General features: G+C 37.6%; 1 long non-coding RNA gene and 1 pseudogene across 1 annotated transcript; one reads left to right on the plus strand and one right to left on the minus strand.

Annotated features, from left to right (window-relative positions):
* Positions 1-204: 204 nt before the first annotated feature.
* On the minus strand, positions 205-891 carry LOC100016739 (60S ribosomal protein L17-like; annotated as a pseudogene).
* A 1,753-nt stretch (positions 892-2,644) lies between these two features.
* LOC130458314 (uncharacterized) lies at positions 2,645-5,613 on the plus strand. The gene is made up of 2 exons (XR_008917467.1): positions 2,645-2,796; positions 5,290-5,613. It is a non-coding gene; the product is annotated as an uncharacterized LOC130458314 (long non-coding RNA).
* Positions 5,614-19,163: the final 13,550 nt, after the last annotated feature.

The following is a 19,163-nucleotide window of genomic DNA, read 5'->3' on the forward strand; positions in this document are numbered from 1 at the left end:
CCCCCATGCCATAATTGGTGAAGCTGAAGAATACATACAGGTCAGTAACTTTCAGAACCCTTGTAGTGACTACACAGATGACCAAAGTTGTTATTTAAAATAGCCATTAAGAAGTGAGTATAAATCAAACATCAAGTTAAAAAAAAAAAAGGGCTCTAACATATGTACAACATTTTTGTGGTAAGAATAAACACTTTACAAGGAAATAATTTAAAAATATTTACTGTAACAAATGTTTTCATTTTGCTTGTATTTGCTTGATAATGTCACATTTACTCCCATGCCATAAGTTTTTGTTTCTTCAGTTTCTTTTGGGATATCTTTTTCTTTTGAGCAACCTCTTCTTCTGGTTTAGGAACAATCTGCTCCTTTTCAGTAAGTGTCATCTCAATATGGCAAGGGGAACTCACGTATGGGTTGATTCGCCCATGAGCTTTGTAAGTCCATCTTTGCATTTTGGGAGCTTTGTTAACCTGGATATGCTCAATGACAAGAGAATCCACATCCAAACCCTTAAGTTCTGCATTACTCTCTGCATTTTTAAGCATGTGCAGCAAGAATTCAGCACTCTTTTTGGGCCAACGACCTTGTGTCCAACCCCACTGCTTAGCCTGGGCACACCTGCCAACTCCACCATTGTACCGATGGAAAGGAACACACTGTTTCTTCAATGTGACATCTTTCAAATATTTGGTAGCTTTTCGGATATGCATGCCCTTGATAGCTTGGGTTGTTTCACGGGTGTTCTTGAAGTGGACCCGGAGATTTGCCCCTTGACTTGCATGATTTTGTAGGATTCTCTGGATCAAGAGAATACCTCACCATCTTGAATGATTACCTAGGGCGGCTCAAGGGAAGAGCCAGACAGCTCCTTTTAAAGAGAATTTTCTCCTATGTCACCTCCCCTAAGTTTTCAGGTCTACCAATCACAGTAGACATTTTCCAAAGGACTGACCATTCTTAATTCACATCTTGTTATCACCTTTTTTTTTTAAACCCTTACCTTCCATCTTGGAGTCAATACTGTGTATTGGTTCCAAGGCAGAAGAGTGGTAAGGGCTAGGCAATGGGGGTCAAGTGACTTGCCCAGGGTCACACAGCTAGGAAGTGTCTGAGGTCAGATTTGAACCTAGGACCTCCCATCTCTAAGCCTGGCTCTCAATCCACTGAGCTACCCAGCTGCCCCCTATCACCTTCTCTGGGTAGACTTCTGAGTATTTCACATCTCTTTGCTAAGGTTGTCCCTTGCAAGTTGCCTGACTTTTTAGTGATTAATTTGACCTTCATAGGTACTTAGCACCCTTTTGTATTAGACCTAAAAATAGACCTAGCTTAAGGGCTTTTGGCCTCACTATAAGTATGAGTTATGTACCTTCATTGTTCACTAAGGAGTTTTACAACTTTATCTTCCCCTAAAGTATGCCTAAGTATGGGTGGAGTAATTTTAAAGTTCCTAATACATTCCTGATCAAGTACCTCCATTGTTTAAATGGGGAATAACATTAACCAAAACCTTAAGATAATGTTCCAAGGTAGAGTCTGAGAAATTTTAAGATTCACACCTCCCATGTTCAAGCTTGGTGTGTGGGGATGTTAACAGAGTCCTTTCCTCAACTTCACTGAAAAGTCTTAAGAAACATTGTCTATCAGAAACAGATAGACCTGAAACATTTGTTTATTTTCTTCATATTTCTTCTGTATACTTCTCACATATTTGCCTACTGTTTTTCTAGTTAAAATGTAAGCTTCTTGAAAGCATATTTATAGCTTCAACATCTAGCACCTGGCTTCTCTGGGCATATCCGTGCGTGGGATGCTCACCCGCCTCATTTCTGCTTCCTGGCTTTCTTCACATCTCATCTCAACTGAAATCCAATCTTCTACAAAAAGCCTTTTGTCAGCCTTCTCAAAGCTAATGCCTTCCTTCTACTGATTTTTCTCCAATTTATCCTGTACACATCTTAATTGTACATAATCTTGAGGGCTAGGATTGTCTTTTGTCTTTCTTTGCCTCCCCAGTGCTTACTTAGCATGGTGCCTAGCACACAGTAGGTGTTTGATAAATATAAACTGACTGACTAGCACTTAGTAGGTGCATAATTAATGTTTTGTTAAAAAAAAAATTCTTACCATCTGTCCTAGTGAAGGCAGAGGCGGGACAAGGACCAGGCAACTGGGGTTCAATGACTTGCTCTGTGCCACAAAGCTAAGAAGGATCTAAGTTCATCTTTGAACCCAGGACCTCCAAACTCCAGGCTTGGCATTCTATCCCTTGTACTACCTAGCTGCCCCTTAATAAGTGCTTGTTGAGTGACTGGAAGGTGTGAAGAGGGTCAGACATGGAAGGAAGGAGCTCAGCTGCAGGGTACCTGCCCCTCTCTGCCGCTACACCACCCCGACGACCCTCGTCCCCTGCCCAGCTTCCTCTATCCCCCGAAGCCGCCCCCTCCCAGGATTTGGGGTTCGAGTTCGGGGCCGCAGTGCGGCAGGTTGATCTCTTTAAGACAAGAATCTGAATCCCGGAATACTCTGAAACCAGCCTTCTCCACCCAGGTGAGCTACTTCCCGCGACGAGTCTCCCCAGGGCCCGGCCTCCATGCCCCAGATACGTAGGACCCAGTGAGTAACCCCACAGTGGAGGGCAGGACCAAGCTCGGAGCTCCCATGAGTCCGAGTGCGCGTGCGCGCCACCTTCGGCGGCTGTTCCTGTTGGCCCAAACACCGAGCGAACCTGGAGCAACCAGACGGAGCACTTCCGGGCTGCTCTAGGAACCCGGAGGACTGATGGTCTAAGAGGTTTGACCATTTACCCTGGGTAGAATTGACCCAAAGTAACTCATTCTAATAGTGTTCTAAGGCTTACGAAATACGGCGATCCCTCCCCATTTTGCAGATGAGGATACGGGTACTCAGAGATGGGAAAAGAACTTGGTCAAGGTCACACGGGTAGCGAGTAACAGATTCTCGATTTCACAGTCCAGGTCACTTTGGTCTACACTTGCCGACTCATGCCCTTTTCCATCCAGACCCTTCCTCTTCCTCTACCTTATTTAACATCCTAGCCTTCCTCTTCCATCTTTTAAGTATACACCTTCCTCATTCTTCCTGTTCTTCACTACCTCCTGATCCTGGACTGTAGGGATCTGCCCCTTTCGTTGGGTTCGTTAGTAAAGAAGAGTTTGCTCCCTCCCTTACTTCCTTCTCGGCCCCTAAACCCTAGCAAAAGGAAGCCAAAGCTGACAAGCCCACAGAAGATTAAGAAGACGAGTCCTCCGAGAAGCCTAGAGTGGCCTGCCCTAGAACTCCGCTCACCCTCCCCGTTAGGAAATGAAAATTGTAAATCACTTCCGGCTCCTGTAAGGGAGACATCGCCTTACCCTGAGCAGGTTATGTATATTGTAAGATTCGAAACTGAAAATGACATAAAGGGGCATTTAATCCATCCGTATCATAATTCAAAGGATGACATTGAAGTCCCAGAGAGGAAATGACTTTTTCTAATCATATTTACATTTTTAGAAATGTTTTGTTGATTCATTGTTTTTATACGTCACTTCAAAACAAACCATCCCCAAGTTACTCCCCTTATTCTACCCCACCACCGTCAACAAAAATTAAACGAAAACAACTTCTATAATGATTGAAACTGACAGAGCATGTAAAAGGTATCTGACCAAGTACATCAGGTTTGAGAACGGAATGAAATGAGATATTCCAGGAAAAACTGACAGTTAAGAAAATGAGTCAGTGTATCAGTCAATAAACATTTACTAAATACCTTCTATATCCCAGACTATACAAACTTTTGGAGATACAAGTCCGTGTCCTTGAGGAACTCACACCCTAATGGAGATGATGGATACAACTATAGGCAGGCAAGCTATATAAGAGACAAATTGGAGGTAATCAATAGAGGGAAGACATTAGTATTAAGAGGATCAGAAAAAAGCTTCCTGCAGAAGATGAGATTTTAGCTGAGACTCTAAGGAAGCCAGAGAATTCAGGAGGCAGAGATGAAGGAGAGAATTCTAGACATGGGAAACAATGAGTAAAAAGTCTAGAGATGGGATGCCTTATTTAAGGAACAGAAAGGAGACTAATGCCACTGGATCACAAAATACAAAATAGGAATCTTTGCAAGGCACAGAAGACTGCTAAGAGGAAATGTTACGAAGGACTTTGAACACTAAACAAAGGATTTTATATTTGACCTTGGATATTGGAATTCAACAAACAAAAATGTCACTTGGTCAGTCCTGGGCCTAAGAAAGATCACTTTGATAGGTGAGTGTAGGGTGGACTGTAGTGGGGAGAAACTTGAGGTAGGAGTACCAATTCCCTCCATGCTATTTTTGTCCCTGGGATCTGAGGAATCTGATTTAATGTGGTTTCTGCAAAGCATTGGATCCACCAAATTCACCTCCAAAATGTGGCCATTCTGTTGGATAAGCTTTTATCCCATCTCTTGCTGAGTTGGGTGCCAAAGCTTAAAGCTAGCTTCTCTCTCTTCTGAGTGTCAAAGATGCCTTAACTGACTATAAAACCTCTTACAAACTTCCAAAACTTTCAAAACAGGGGTCAGCTGGGTAGCTCAGTGGATTGAGAGCCAGGCCTAGAGAGGGAGGTCCTGGGTTCAAATCTAGCCTCAGACCCTTCTTAGCTGTGTGACCCTGAGCAAGTCACTTAACCCCCATTGCCTAGCCCTTACCACTCTTCTGCCTTGGAGCCAATATTGACTCCAAGATGGAAGGTAAGGGCTTTTAAAAAAGAAGAAGAAGAAGAAGAAGCTCAAATTCCACCCTCTTTAAGAAGTCTTTCCTGGTCCTTATACCTTCCTTCTGAGATCAACTCCCAATTATACTTCATATATTTGGCATGTATATTTTGGGCAAGTAGGTGGCATAGTAAATAGAGTACCAGACCTGAAATCAGGAAGATTCATCTTCCTGAGGTCAAATCTGGTTTCACATACTAGCCATGTGACGATGACCTTAACCTTGCTTGCTTCAGTTTCCTCATTTATAAAATGAGCTAAAGAAGGAAGTAGCAAACCACTCCAGTATCTTTGCCAAGAAAATCCCAAATGGGAGTAGAAAAAGGCCGACACAATTGAAAATGACTAAACAACAAAATATGGTTATTTACATATTGTCACTTTAGAATATGAGCCCCTTGAGAGAAGGGACCAATTTTTTTCTTTCTTTGTATGCCCCTTACTTAGCAAAATACCTCACACCTAGCATTTTACCAATAAATTCTTGTTGACTTTTCATTTGTCTCTATCTTCAGGTAGAAAGAAGTTTCCCAAAGAGGAATGGATTCTGGCCAAACAATTGAATGCTCCTTAATGTGCCAATCCGAAAGTCCTCCTTTATTGTGTGGTTAGCAGACTGGAACAAGTTACAGAATGTCAGCATGCTACAAAAACCCTCCAAGGCACTTAAATTATACAACATAACTCTCCAGAAATAGGCTCTTCAGCCTCTTCCATATGAAGGACTGAAATCTGAATACACCTTACAAAGATCAGACTCATTGGCCATTCCCTTGTAATCCATTAATATGATGAAATTGTTATTGAATTATTAAATTATAAAGACATTAATGAAATTAGCATTAGTGAAAATTTTATTGCATCATGAGAAATTATAAACTAAATGATTCAGAGAAGTGTGAGAAGGGGTTTATTTATGGAGCACCTGTGCTATGAATGCTGCAATGGAGATGAGAGACTCAAAAAGATGCTATTCCAGAGTCCCACCAGTTGGTAATGTCTTTGAACTATGGCTTTCTGGGGCTGTTTTTTGTTTGTTTGTTTGTTTGTTTTGCTTTGGGAAGGCTTTGGGAAGAAAGAATCCAGAAACCTGGAAAAGCAACCATTCTTGTTATTCACAACATGAGAAGAAGCTCAAGCAGTTTCAAATAGGGTTCCCAGAATCTGGGTGCCAACTCCCTTAGTCATTCCTTCTCTTCCTAACAAACTCCAGGAATGACTCTTCCTATCTTTCCCCCAGCTAAAAACTGGCAATACATAATGGTGAGACTATGGGGTAGCCAGAAGGAACTTTGTTTTTCCCTTCATTTGTCCCACCCTTAAAGAAGAATTAGCTCATGAATAAGATAATCACAAAAAACCTTAAACTTATATGAAAAGCGAAAGAGTAAAAGAGAAAGGGAAGTGAGCAGAACCAGGAGAACCCTGTACACAGTAAAAGAAGCAATTTAACAATGGTCAACTGTGAATGAATTAACTATCATTAGCAATGCAAGGATCCAGGACAACTCCAAGGGACTTATGATGAAAAAAGGTTATCCCTGCCATAGGAGAATGCCATTCTTCATTTTATTTCGTGTATGAATTGTGTAATTGATATGTGTCTTTCACAACATGATAAACATGGAAATATGTATTTTATAATTACACATGTATAAACTATATCATATTACTTGCTGTCTTGGGAGGGGAGAGATAAGTGGAAAGGAGAAAACATGGATCACAAAATGTCAGAAAACAATTATTAAAGATTGTATCAGCATGTAAAAGGAAATTAAGTTTTTTTTTTTAAAGAATTAGCTCAAAGTTCTATTCCAGTGGATGATTTCTTCTCCTTTTAGGAGAGGGGAAGCTGATCTAAGCTCTGAGGAAGAAGCTGATCCATCCTCCCCCATCAGTGGCATTTCAGAAAGCCATTCTCTTACAAATGATTCATTCCTCTATGACTTCTGTGAATCTGTCACCCCTCCTTGATATTAAAAAAAAAAAATCTAGTGTCCACTAAATTCTTGTCTATCATGTTTAATACTAATGTAGGTAGGAATTTGAGAGGATGTTTGTGATCTCTTTAGCCCAGGTAGGAGATCCATTCCCACTTCAATGCAACTGACAGATAATATTGACTCCATTTGTCAGTCTAAATTTCAATAGAGGTATATTGAAATTACATACCTAGACATGCTATACAAGAGCAAGTTTGCATCCGAAGAAAGAGAAGAAAAAAAGATGTTGAGTGATTCCCCCATGGCCACTGGTATTTTCATCCACTGAGAAAGACAGGATAGTTGAAACCTGAATGAGAGGTTTGTCTAATTGGTGATGAACTCTGCATGATTAGGAATTCATGTAGATGATAAAGTGCTTTTTCCCCTTCCCCTGATTCTTTTCAGACTGGTAGGACATATGTTTAGTCTAGTTTTCTGTTCTTTAAATTGTTTACTTTGTATGTTAATCAAAGTTGATTCATTTGAAATAAAGGATTGATGGTTGTCTTTGAAGAAACAGAGAGGAAAAAATGGTTAATGACTGTCATTAAAGCTTAAAACCACACTAAGATTTTTTAGACACCTTGTGTAGAAATATAAATCCAAAGTGCCAGGTATCTATCCTGACCAGGATCTTTAAGCTAAAAAGAGAAATTATTGTTGATATTGACTTATTATTTATTATAAATTTACTCAAGTTGATAAAGTTGGATCTGGATTTGGGTAGTCCCTCTCTCCCCTTGCAAAGAGTCTGTCACCTATATCTGGAAGGGGGCTGTTATAGGTCAAATCTCCTTTGATGTTTCCACTATGCATGCATAGTGTTTTCTTTAGTAGTAGAATACAGGATGGTGACATGTAGGAACTGCATGGTGGAAGGAGAAAGGGAGTTTTTAGATCTCCCCAGAAATGCCCAAATTTCCAAGGAGAGGAGCCTTTTCAATTCACTCAAAACTACCAAATCCAAACTGGTTATGAACACCACATTACCACTAAGATCATGGCATCATAGTCATCAGTAATTACATCCGTAATTACATCCTATGACTATGTCAGCTGAGTTAATGGAATGGAAACTAAATCCCTGCTCTGTCCTGCTCACCCTCAACTCCTTATAACTTCCCTGAACATCATCCTCATCTAAAACTTTATATGTGGGGAACTTCTCCTGTGAAATTTAACATAACTAATGCAGAGTGAGATAAGTAGAACCAGGATAACAATATACACAACTGCTGTAAATGGGAAAGACTATAAAAACTTTAATCTAAAACCTTTATTATTATGGCCAAGCTTGGCTCTGAAGAATCAATGAGAAAATATCTCCACACTTATTTTTATTTTTATTTTTTTTGCTGAGGTGAAGGACTATGAATGTGCAATATTGTTTATACTATCATATCCAATGATATGAATTTTGCTCATATGTTTTGTTTTTTTCTCTCTGTGTCTTTTTATTCTGTTATGAGTCATAGCCTATGGTGTAAGGAGAAGAGAGAATGGAAAATATTTAGAAATTAATGTCAGGGCAGCAAAGTAGCTCAGTGGATTGAGAGCCCTGTTTGGAGATCCCGAGTTAAAATTTGGTCTAAAATACTTACTAGCTATGTGACCCTCGGCAAGTCACTTTAACCCCAATTACCTCACACCACTATTCTGCTTTAGAACTAATACACAGTATCGACTTCAGACAGAAGTAAAGGGGAAACAAAGAAACGAGGGAGAGGGAGAGAGAGAGGGAGGCATATTATGTAAAAAAAAAAAAAGTCCGTCTTTGCCTTTTCTTTTTAGCTATAGCACTTGGCACAGTGTCCAGCATATAACTGAAGCTTAATAAATGTTTGTTAACTTGACAGACGGTGGCCTCTAAGTCTTCTCTGGGAGAAATGGGTGACTGACGGTTTCACCCGTTCCGCTGTGCAACCACTAAGACGTTGAGTCCTCCAAGTATCCTAGAAAGGCCATGAGGTTGGGGAGCGGGAGGATTGGTAGACAGGCCGCCGAAACGGACTTCCGGTAGAGGTCTTCACTTGGTTTCCGATGTGAGCGGATCCGCGGAGTTTAGGTCCTGGAGTCGCGAGCGATCGGAACGGGAGAGGGCGCCATCCGCCCGGCATAGAGCCGATCCTCAAAGGCTGCTGGGACCCCTCAGGCGTCTTGAGTGTCTGCCACTGCCTGGAGAACGCGTGAGTGAGGCTCCTGCCCAGACTGCTAGAGCTAACGGTCCTCCCGAGTTCTGCCTGCTTGACCCTCGGGGGTTCGGGCTGTGCTCTATGGAGTTTTCCCAAGCAAGCCGTGTGCAGGGGACAGAGCCAGATGTGGGGACTTAACCTTTATTGGGTCGTGGCTCCCAATGGCATTCTAATATAGCCTATAGACCCCTTATATAGTTCTCAAGATATATATTTTTTAAAGTTTTCAGAATCCAAATTAAGAACTTCTACCTTTTTAAGAACCATCCCTCTATTAGTCTTTGATTTTTCACTCTGTATCAGCTGTACCAATGGACCCTTCTTTTAATTACAGAACCAAACTCCTCCCACCAATAATAATAGCATTTATATAACACTCTGAGATTTGCAATGCCTTTACTGATGTCATAGAATTTGATTCTATGTAGTAGTGCTATTATTATCCCTATTTACTGATGAGAAAACTGAGGCTAAGAGATCAAGTGATTTGCCCAGGGTCACACAGCTAGTGTTTGAAGCACTTGGGTCTTTATCTAAGTACAGTACTCTGCTACCTAGTTATTTACTCTCCAACATATCATGTTTGCTACAGCAGGTTGGCCTTGGAATTTGATAGATGGCATCCTGGAGTTGTCACTAGTTGTGACCATACTTGAAAAACTGAGAGAAATGTAGATTTAGGACTCTCCTCTTCATTCCATATTAGTTGCCACAACGTGGTTAGGAGGTTAGGTGAGAAATTTGCTTCTGACAATAGCTGGCATTGATGTAGTGCTTGGTAAAGTGCTACATATGTATGATCTCATTGGATTAAGATAGCTTTGCCAGTCTCATCATCTTCATTATACAAATTAGAAAAGTGAGGCTTGGAAAAATGAAATTATTTTCCCAGAAGTATTCGATTTTCCATAGAAACCTGGGTGTGAACCTGTTTCCTTTGCTTACTTCCTCTGTGACACTGAACATTACTGTCTTTCTGTGATTCTCTTAGGTCACTAACCTGTAAAATGAGAAGTTTGGGCTAAATGATCTTTGAGGTCTATTTCTATTTTAAGTCCTATGTTAGCCTATGACAAGTGGTAGATTTAGGACTCAAAAAATCAAATCTTCTGATTCCCAAGTTCATTGCTCTTTACTCAACCACAATCTGTTCGCCCTCAAGCTTCTAAATTTGTGACCCCAAATTTCTTTTTATGACATAACTTTCTCTTTTCAAAATTTATATTTAGAAATGAGTGATATCTTTCCATCTTTGGCCATACTTCTATTTCCTGGCCTCTCTAAACTCTATGCTCATTTTTGGGAAAAATGAGAAGTAGAAAATATTGTAATTTTTACAGAATGGTATGATTTTAGAGTTTAAAACCAATGTATAAAGTTCCATATACAGGAACTGCTGAGGATAGTGAACTAGATTATTTTACTCCCAGAAACTTGTGGAAAAAGAGTTAGAGTTGGGACATCTAATCTAGATGAGAGATCCACTGTCCAAGAAGTTACTTGGAATTAAGGACCTGCTTTCTCTCTCACATTCATACACATATGCACTGACTTTTACATCTTCTAATTGTTTTATCTTTGTAAGGTATCCCAAAATACTCATGATGAAAAATACCATCAACTTCAAGAGAAAAAGAACTTAGTCTGTATCTAGACCAAAGCAAACTTTTTTCACTTTCTTAATTTTTTTTCTATTTGAATATCCTTCCTTAAAAGGATTAAGTTTGCTTATCATCCCAAGAAGGATGAGAGGTTAGGGGGTGGGAAGGGAGGGAGAGAACTCAAGACTCAATATTCTTTGAAAATCTTGGAAACTGCTTTTACATGTAATTGGGGGGAAATTAAAATTAAGTGTTGCTCAGATGTAGGATCAGAGTTGCCTCATTTCTTTTGAGGTCAGTGAAGGAGGTCCCTGTTCCTTGACTCCAAGTGACAAGTCTGATTTCTGTAGAGGAGAAAGGGAGCAACTGTTTTGACATATTCTATGAAGATAATCTCCTTCTAGGCACTGGAGTTTCTTGTTTATACTTTCTCACTCTCTACTTTCCTGTTGAACGCAAGAATTGGTATCTTCACAGAAATGAAAGAATGAATGGTCAAACAGAGATTTGATTCAGTCATTCAGCAAGTATTGACCTCTTCTTATTTGCTAGGCACTGACTGGAGCTGTGCAAGAAGAATACAAAAATAATATGAGATAGTGTTCTTGCCATCTAGTTGGAGAGACACAACTAACACATACCTAGAAAAAATTGAGCAAAGAAGACATTGTAATTATATGTTAAGTAGTGTCTTAAGTAGAGTTCAGATCTGGCCTTAAACACTTCCTAGCTGTGTGACTCTGGGCAAATCACTCACCTCCAATTGCCTAGCCCTTACCTTATTAATTATATTAATAAGTCACATATTAATATTATTGTGTCTAACTCTTTGTGACCTTGTGGACCCTACAGCCCATGAGGTTTTCTTGGCAAGGATGCTGAAATGATTTGCCATTTATTTCTCCAGTGGATTAAGGGAAACAGGTTAAGTGACTTGTTCAAGGTCACACAACTAGTAAATGTCTAAAACTGGATTCGAACTCAGATCTTCCTGACTCTAGACCCAGGGCTCTACCTACTGACTTATCAAGCACCCCAAAATTAATTCATGTTAATAAGCCACAGATAATGCATTATAGTTTACAAAATGCTTTCTTTTTTGAAAAAACAAAAAACAAAAACTGTGCAAGTGATATTATCCCCAATTTATAGGTGAAGAAATGAACACTGAAAGAGGTAAAATGTATTGCCTGAGGTTACCTAATAGTAGAATTGTTTTATGAGCCCAGGTCTTCTGTCTGTAAGTCCAGTAGGGCTTTCTGCTACTCTAGAACTTGGTCCAGATTGCTGTGAGGGATGAAGGAAAGCAAAATGTCAAAGATGACTGCAAGATTTTGAATTTAGAAGGAGGACAATGCCATTAATTAAAACAAAATAGGAGGAAGGGGGCTAGTTTCAGAGAAAAATATTAAGCACATTTTTATACGCACTGAGTTTGAAATAACAGAAAAATGTCTTAAGTGGAAATGACCTTCAGAAATCTAGGTATATGGAACTGAGACTCAGAACATTCTTAGCCTGGGGTTCATAAACTTATTATTTTTTAATTGGCAATTGTATTGGAATGCAATTGGTTTCCTTTGTATTTTATTTTCTGCCTTTAAGACCTTATTCTGAGAAGTCATCCATGGACTTCCCCAGAGTGACAAAGGAATCCATAACAAAGAAAAGATTAAGACTTCCTGATATCAGCCAAACTCTTTACTCCACAGAGGAGGAAGCTGAAACCCATAGTGATGGGTGACCTGAATTGATTAAAGTTAATAGCTGCAATGATCAACAGTGCTAGTATTCAAATCCAGGCTTCATGGCATTCCACTTGGCACAATATTGGGCTGACCCTAAAGCCATTTCCACATTTCAGACCCAATCCAACAAGCTTCATTTCCTTCTCCATTATAGGACTTCCATTATCCAAACCTGAAGTGATCTATCATTTGGAGTGAGGGGAAGAACCTCCTGAGTCTACTGAGAATGGAGAGAAGAGGGACAGCAGGAGATTCTCACATAAGTAAATGAGTAAGAAGTTTTTAGTTGAATGATTGAATGATGAATGATAATGCTTTTATTAAATGCAACATAGTCTCTGCTTTCAAGAAATTTACATGTAAAGGGGGGAAGACAGCATATAAAAGGGGCTAGAATAGGGTCAAAGAGAAAAGCTATAGACCTAGTTTGTAAATGATAGTCAGGAAGTGATGTGGAGGTATACTAAAGCAAAAGCTTTGAGGCTGGTGAAGTGTCCCAATAAGAAAAGATAATAAAATTGAAGAAGATAAAGCAGATCAATCCATTCCTGCATTTTAGGGAACAGACCCAGTCCCCTTGCCCCGAGGAGGTCAAACAGCTTATGCAGGTGCAGACTAGACTAATTAGCCTAAGGATGAGAATTAGGAAGGTCAGGAAACAAAGGAACTTCAAGAATATCTGAAGACATCAGGATGGAATGCAAGGTAACATATAGCTAACTAGGGATAAGTGACTAAGTACAGGTGAAAGTAAATAACCCTGAGTGATCTGAATGCTATACACTTATCACTGACCATACATACCTGTGTTTGTGATAAGATTTGTTTGATTGTCAAATAGGAACCTGTATGTGAAAGGAAATAACTTTGTATCTTGTAACCTATATAAACCATCCTGTAATGTCAATCTGATTCAGCTTCCACTAGGGAAGTCTGTCCCAGCTGGTAGATTCTTTATTAATCAATAAATAATGGTTCCAATAATTGAATTTTTGGGTGTTTGGACTCACTTTATGAAGTGCCCCACTTCACTGGTTCCAAGAGAAGAATCCATGGTTTTGATGAGAGTGTATAAGGGGGATGAGAATCATTACCATGGGCTTTTGTATGGCTGTATGCTAATTATACTCCTATTAATGAAAAAGATGCACAGACAGAAATAATGTAAGAGGCCAAGGAATGGATTGTATGGAATTAGAAAAGGCAGGTTATAATGGGAAAGGGTCATAAAATACCAACTGATAGAAAGACCAACAATTTCCTTTTTTAAAAATATGTCATTGAGTGATTGATTCTAGATCACATTATGAAGATCCCAAACTAATCATAGTTCTTCTTTCCTGTCCTAGGCTTTAAAATATGGTAGAATTCCAAGAAACTTATTAATTTATTTTTAAAATAGTATTTTTCCATATAGAGCTTTGCTTTTTTTAAACTATGGACAACTTAAAGGAGAAAGCACATGATTAAGTGCCGTGGTCAGGGTCCAGCCCCACTTGCGACTCCAGGGTTCCAGGGTTCCGACTGGTGGCCAATGATCAGTCAAAATAAATAACATAAAATAAATAACAAACGGAAGACAGCTTAATCATTGCGGCCATGGGACTGCTTTGCATCTGACAGCTGCTCCACTTTCCCAATGTCTGATCTTTATTTTTATACCCATTCTCTTGGCACGCATATACACAAAATCAAAGAGAGATAATTGGAAAAGTGATACATCAACTTTTAACAAATCACTTGATTAACATTCTATATTCTTGTATTGTGATTACAGACAGAATACAAGATAAATGATTTCGTCACAGGTAGCTTACTAGGGAGTTTGAGTTACTGATTTATGTAATTGAGTCACTGAGGCATATTGAAACTTAGTGTACCTGTACTGTACCTGTATGTATTGTATGGGCTTCTATGATTGATTTGTGTGCTGGCTTCATGAGAAAGTTTTGGGCTTGGCCTGTAGCTTCAGTTTCACTGGGAATTATGCACCTAAATAAAAATTAACCCATGATAGTCTTTTTGGGATTGGGTTTAAGGGTTGATCTTTTGGTGATGTTTTGGAGAATTAGGGTACAGGTGTTTTGCTCTTGCATTATTTCTTTTGAGACTAGGGGGAATAATAATTATGTCAATTCATAGGTAAGGGGCATTGATAAAAGAAGTCATGCAAGGGGGATAGAGTGGGAAGTCACATCTCGCCAAGGACCACTCTGTGGTCTCCCTGGCTACCACACGTGACTCTGTCAAGGCGTCATGGACTGATGGCCCCCAGCAATTAAGGAGGCCAGTGTTTAAGTTATCACCTACTCTCTCATCTCTCCTACTTCCCTCTTCTGAGTAAGGCTGGCTTCTCCTACTTTTTTCCTCTAGATGATGTAGGGTATAATCTCCAATGTGAATCAGCCAGGAAATGACCTGAAGGGTATCCCCATGTGCCCAATTTAATTTAATTACATTTATTAAGTGCCTTCTATATACTATGTTTAGCACTGGCACAAAGATGCCACAACATACCAGAAGCTTGCCATCTAGTCCAGGGACAAGACAAATATACAAATAAATGTGATGTAAATTGTATAGTTGGAAGAGCATTTAACCAGCTATATGCAGAATGGGTTTTCAGGTAAAGTAGAATCAGAAATACCTTTTAAGAATCTATTTTAATAATCTATGTAAGAGAACCTGAATTAGAATGGTGGCCATAGGAGTGGAAAGGAAGGATTGAATGTGAATGAGAGTGCAAATAAAGGAGAAAGTATGTGGGAAGCTTTTAGTCATGATTTGTGATGGACAATGCCTTAATCACTGACCCTCTCATTTTCCTCTCCCCATCTTTCATAATCCTTTAAATCCCAGGACATTCAGCTTTATAACTTATAAAGTATTCTTTTTTAACTTAGCCAGCTTTCATATAAAGGACCTTTCTTTATTCCAGAGTATTAAATAATTGAGGGGTCTTCAATATGTTATGGGTCAGTAATTTTCTCAACGTGGTACTAGTGTGAACTGTAATGATTATTGTATTTAATAATATAATTAATATTAATTACTTTATTAAATAACAATTATTTAATAGAACATAGTATATACAGAGTACACTAGTGGGAAATAAAGTAGAAGAGATATGTCAAAACCAGATTGTGGAAGACTTTTAATGTCAGGCTGAGGAATTTTTATTTTAACCAGTGGGCAGTGAGAGGCCATGAAAGGTTTCTGAATAGGAGAGTAACGCAATCAGACCTAAACTGTAGGAAGATCATTTCTATACTCTTATCTATCAATGCAAATCATAAAACCTAAATTTTCCCCTATCAGAAATCTAACAAAAAAATAAATAAGAAAGAAGTAAAGGAAGTGAATGAAATTTTAGAAAAGTTAGATTTAATAGATATCTGGAGAAAATTGAAAAGGGATAAAAAGGAATATACCTTCTTTTTAGCAGCACATGGTACATATACAAAAACTGACCACATACTAGGGCATAAAAACTTTACAATTAAATATAGAAAAGCAGAAATAATAAATGCAGCTTTTCTAGATAATAATACAGTAAAAATTGTAATCAAGAAGGGTTCATGGAAAGGCAAATTAAAAATTAGTTGGAAACTCAATAAATTAATTCTTCAAAAGATATGGATCAAAGAACAAATCATAGAAACAATTACTGATTTCATCAAAAGAGAATGACAATGAGGAGACAGCATATCAAAATTTATGGGATATAGCCAAAGCAGTATTTGGGAAAATTTCTATCTGAATGCTTTATCAATAAAATACAGAAAAAGCAGATCAATGAATTGGGCATGCAACTAAAAAAACTAGAAAAAGAACAAATGAAAAATCCCCAAGACTAAATTAGAAATCCTAAAAATCAAAGGAGAATTAATAAAATTGAAAGTAAAAGAACTATTGAACTAATAAATAAGACTAGGAACTAGTTCTGTGAGAGAGAGAAATAAAATAGAGAATTGGTTAATTTGATTTAAGAGAAAAAAGAGAATCAGATTACCAATATCAAAAATGAAAAGGGTAATTTCACCTCTACTGAAGAGGAAATTAAAGCAATCGGTAGGAGTTATTTTGCCTAATTATATGACAAATCTGAAAATCTAGGTGAAATGGATGAATTTACAAAAATATAAATTGCCTAGATTAACAAAAAAGGAAATAGAATGCTCAGATAATCCCATCTCAGAAAAAGAAATTTAGCCAGCCATCAATGAACTCCCCAAGAAAAAATCCCCAGGGCCAGATGGATTCACAAGTGAATTCTATCAAACATTTAAAGAGCAATTAATCTCAATACTATGCAAACTATTTGGCAAAATAAACAAAGAAGGAGTCCTACCAAATTCTTTTTATGACACAAAAATGTGTCATAAACCAGGAACACCAAAAACAGAAAAAGAAAAGAATTACACCAATTTCCTTAATGAACATTGTTGCAAAAATCCTAAATTAAATACTAGTTAAGAGATTTCATCAATATATCATAAGGATTTTTCACTATGACCAGGTAGGATTTATACCAGGAATGCAAGGCTGGTTTAATATTGGGAATACTATCAGCATAATTGACCATATCAATAATCAAACTAACAAATCACATGATTATCTCAGTAGATGCAGAAAAAGCCTTTGGCAAAACACAACACCCATTCCTATTGAAAACACTAGAAAGCATAGGAATAAAAGAGCCTTTCCTTAAAAGAATAAGTAATATTTAAATATCATCTTCAATGGGGATAAGTTAGAAGCCTTCCTAGTAAGATCAGGAGTGAAGTAATGATGCCCTTATCACCACTATCATTTAATATTGTACTAAATGCTATCTTTTGCAATTAGAAAAGAAAAAGAAATGGAAGGACTAAAAGTAGATGATAAGGAAACTAAACTATTACTCTTTGCAGATGATATATAGTATACTATATATAGTATGCTTAGAGAGTATACTCAGAGAATTCTAGAAAATCAACTAAAAAACTAATTGACATAACTTACGCAAAGTTGCAGGATACAAAATAAACCCACATAAATCTCGGCATTGCTACATATTTTCAAAAAAACTCAGCAGCAAGAGTTAAAAAGAAAAACTCCATTTAAAATCACTCTAGAGAACATAAAATATTTGGGAATCTCTCTGCCAAGACAAGCACAGGAATCATATGAACACAATTACAAAACACTTTTCACACTAATAAAATTATATCTAAACAACTGAAAAAACATTAATTGTTCATGGGTAGGCCTAGTTAATATAATAAAAATGACAATCCTACCTAAATTAGTTTACTTATTCAGTACCATACCAATCAAACTACCAAAAACCTATTTTATAGAACTAGGAAAAATAATAAAATTCATCTGGAAGAACAAAAGGTCAAGAATATCAAGGGGACTAATGAAAATAAAAATGTGAAGGATGGTGGCCTAGCAATACCAGATCTTAACTGTATAATAAAGCAGTAATAATCATCAGAACAATCTGATACTGACTAAGAAATAAAAGAGTGGATCAAATGATTAGACAAGAGTAAATGACCTCAGGAGTCTAGTTTTGATAAACCCAAAGATTCCGCTTTTGGGATAAGAACTCGGTATTTGACAAAAACTGCAGGGAAAATTGGAAAACAGTGTGGCAAAAATTAGGTTTAGATAACTATCTCATACTCTATACCATGAAAAGGTCAAAATGGGTATATGATTTAAATATAGAGGAATATTTTAAGTAAATTAGGGGAACAGAATAGTTTACCTGTCAGATCTATGAAGAAGGGAAGAATTTATGACCAAATCAGAGATAGAGAACAATATAAGATGTAAAATGAATAATTTTGATTATATTAAATTAAAAAGGTTTTGTACAAACAAAGCCAATGCAACTAAGATTAGAAAGGAAACAAACTGGGGAAAACATTTTAAAACAAATTTCTCTGATAAAGGTCTCATTTCTCAAATATATAAAGAACTGAGTCAAATTTGTAAGAATCTTAGTCATTCCCCAATTGATAAGTGGTCAAAGGATATGAATAGGCAGTTTTTAGATGAAAAAAATCAAAGCTATCAATAATCATATTTTTTAAATACTCATGTAAAAATGTTCTAAATCCCTCTTGATCAGAAAAAATGCAAATTAAAACAACTTTGAGGTACCACCTCACACTGATCAGATTGGTCAATATGACAGTAAAGGAAAAATGATAAATGTTGGAGGAGACATGACAAAATTGGGACACTAATGCATTGCTGGTGGAGTTGTGAACTGGTCCAACTATTCTGAAGGGCAATTTGGAATTATGCCCAAAGAGCTATTGTAATTTTCAATATTAAAACTTGTGTGGGGCAAATGTAATATAATATATATTTGGAATCTTTGCTTCTGACTAGACAGAACAACCTAAATAAATTCTTGTCCTAACACTATAAAAGAATGCATACCTTTTGATACAGTAATACTACTACTGGTTCTGTATCCCAAAGAGATTTTTTTAAAATGGAGGACCAGTTTGTGCAAAAATATTTATAGTTTCTCTTTTTGTGGTATCAAAGAATTGGAAACTAAACAAATGTCCCTCGATTGGGGAATGGCTGAACAAATTGTTGTATATGATGGTGATGGAATACTATTGTGCTATAAGGAATGATGAACAGGATAATTTCAGAAAGAGCTGAAAGACCAAATGAACTAATGCAGAGTGAAATCAGCAGAACCAAGAGAACATTATACATAGTAACTACAATATTGTGGAATGATTAAATGTGACAGACTTTGCTACTAACAGCAATACAATGATCCAGGACAATTCTAAGGACTTATAAGAAAGAATGCTATCCACATCCAGAGAAAGAACTATTGGAGT

The sequence above is a fragment of the Monodelphis domestica genome, chromosome 3, assembly GCF_027887165.1.
Source record: "Monodelphis domestica isolate mMonDom1 chromosome 3, mMonDom1.pri, whole genome shotgun sequence".
In the NCBI taxonomy this organism is placed as follows: domain Eukaryota; kingdom Metazoa; phylum Chordata; class Mammalia; order Didelphimorphia; family Didelphidae; genus Monodelphis; species Monodelphis domestica.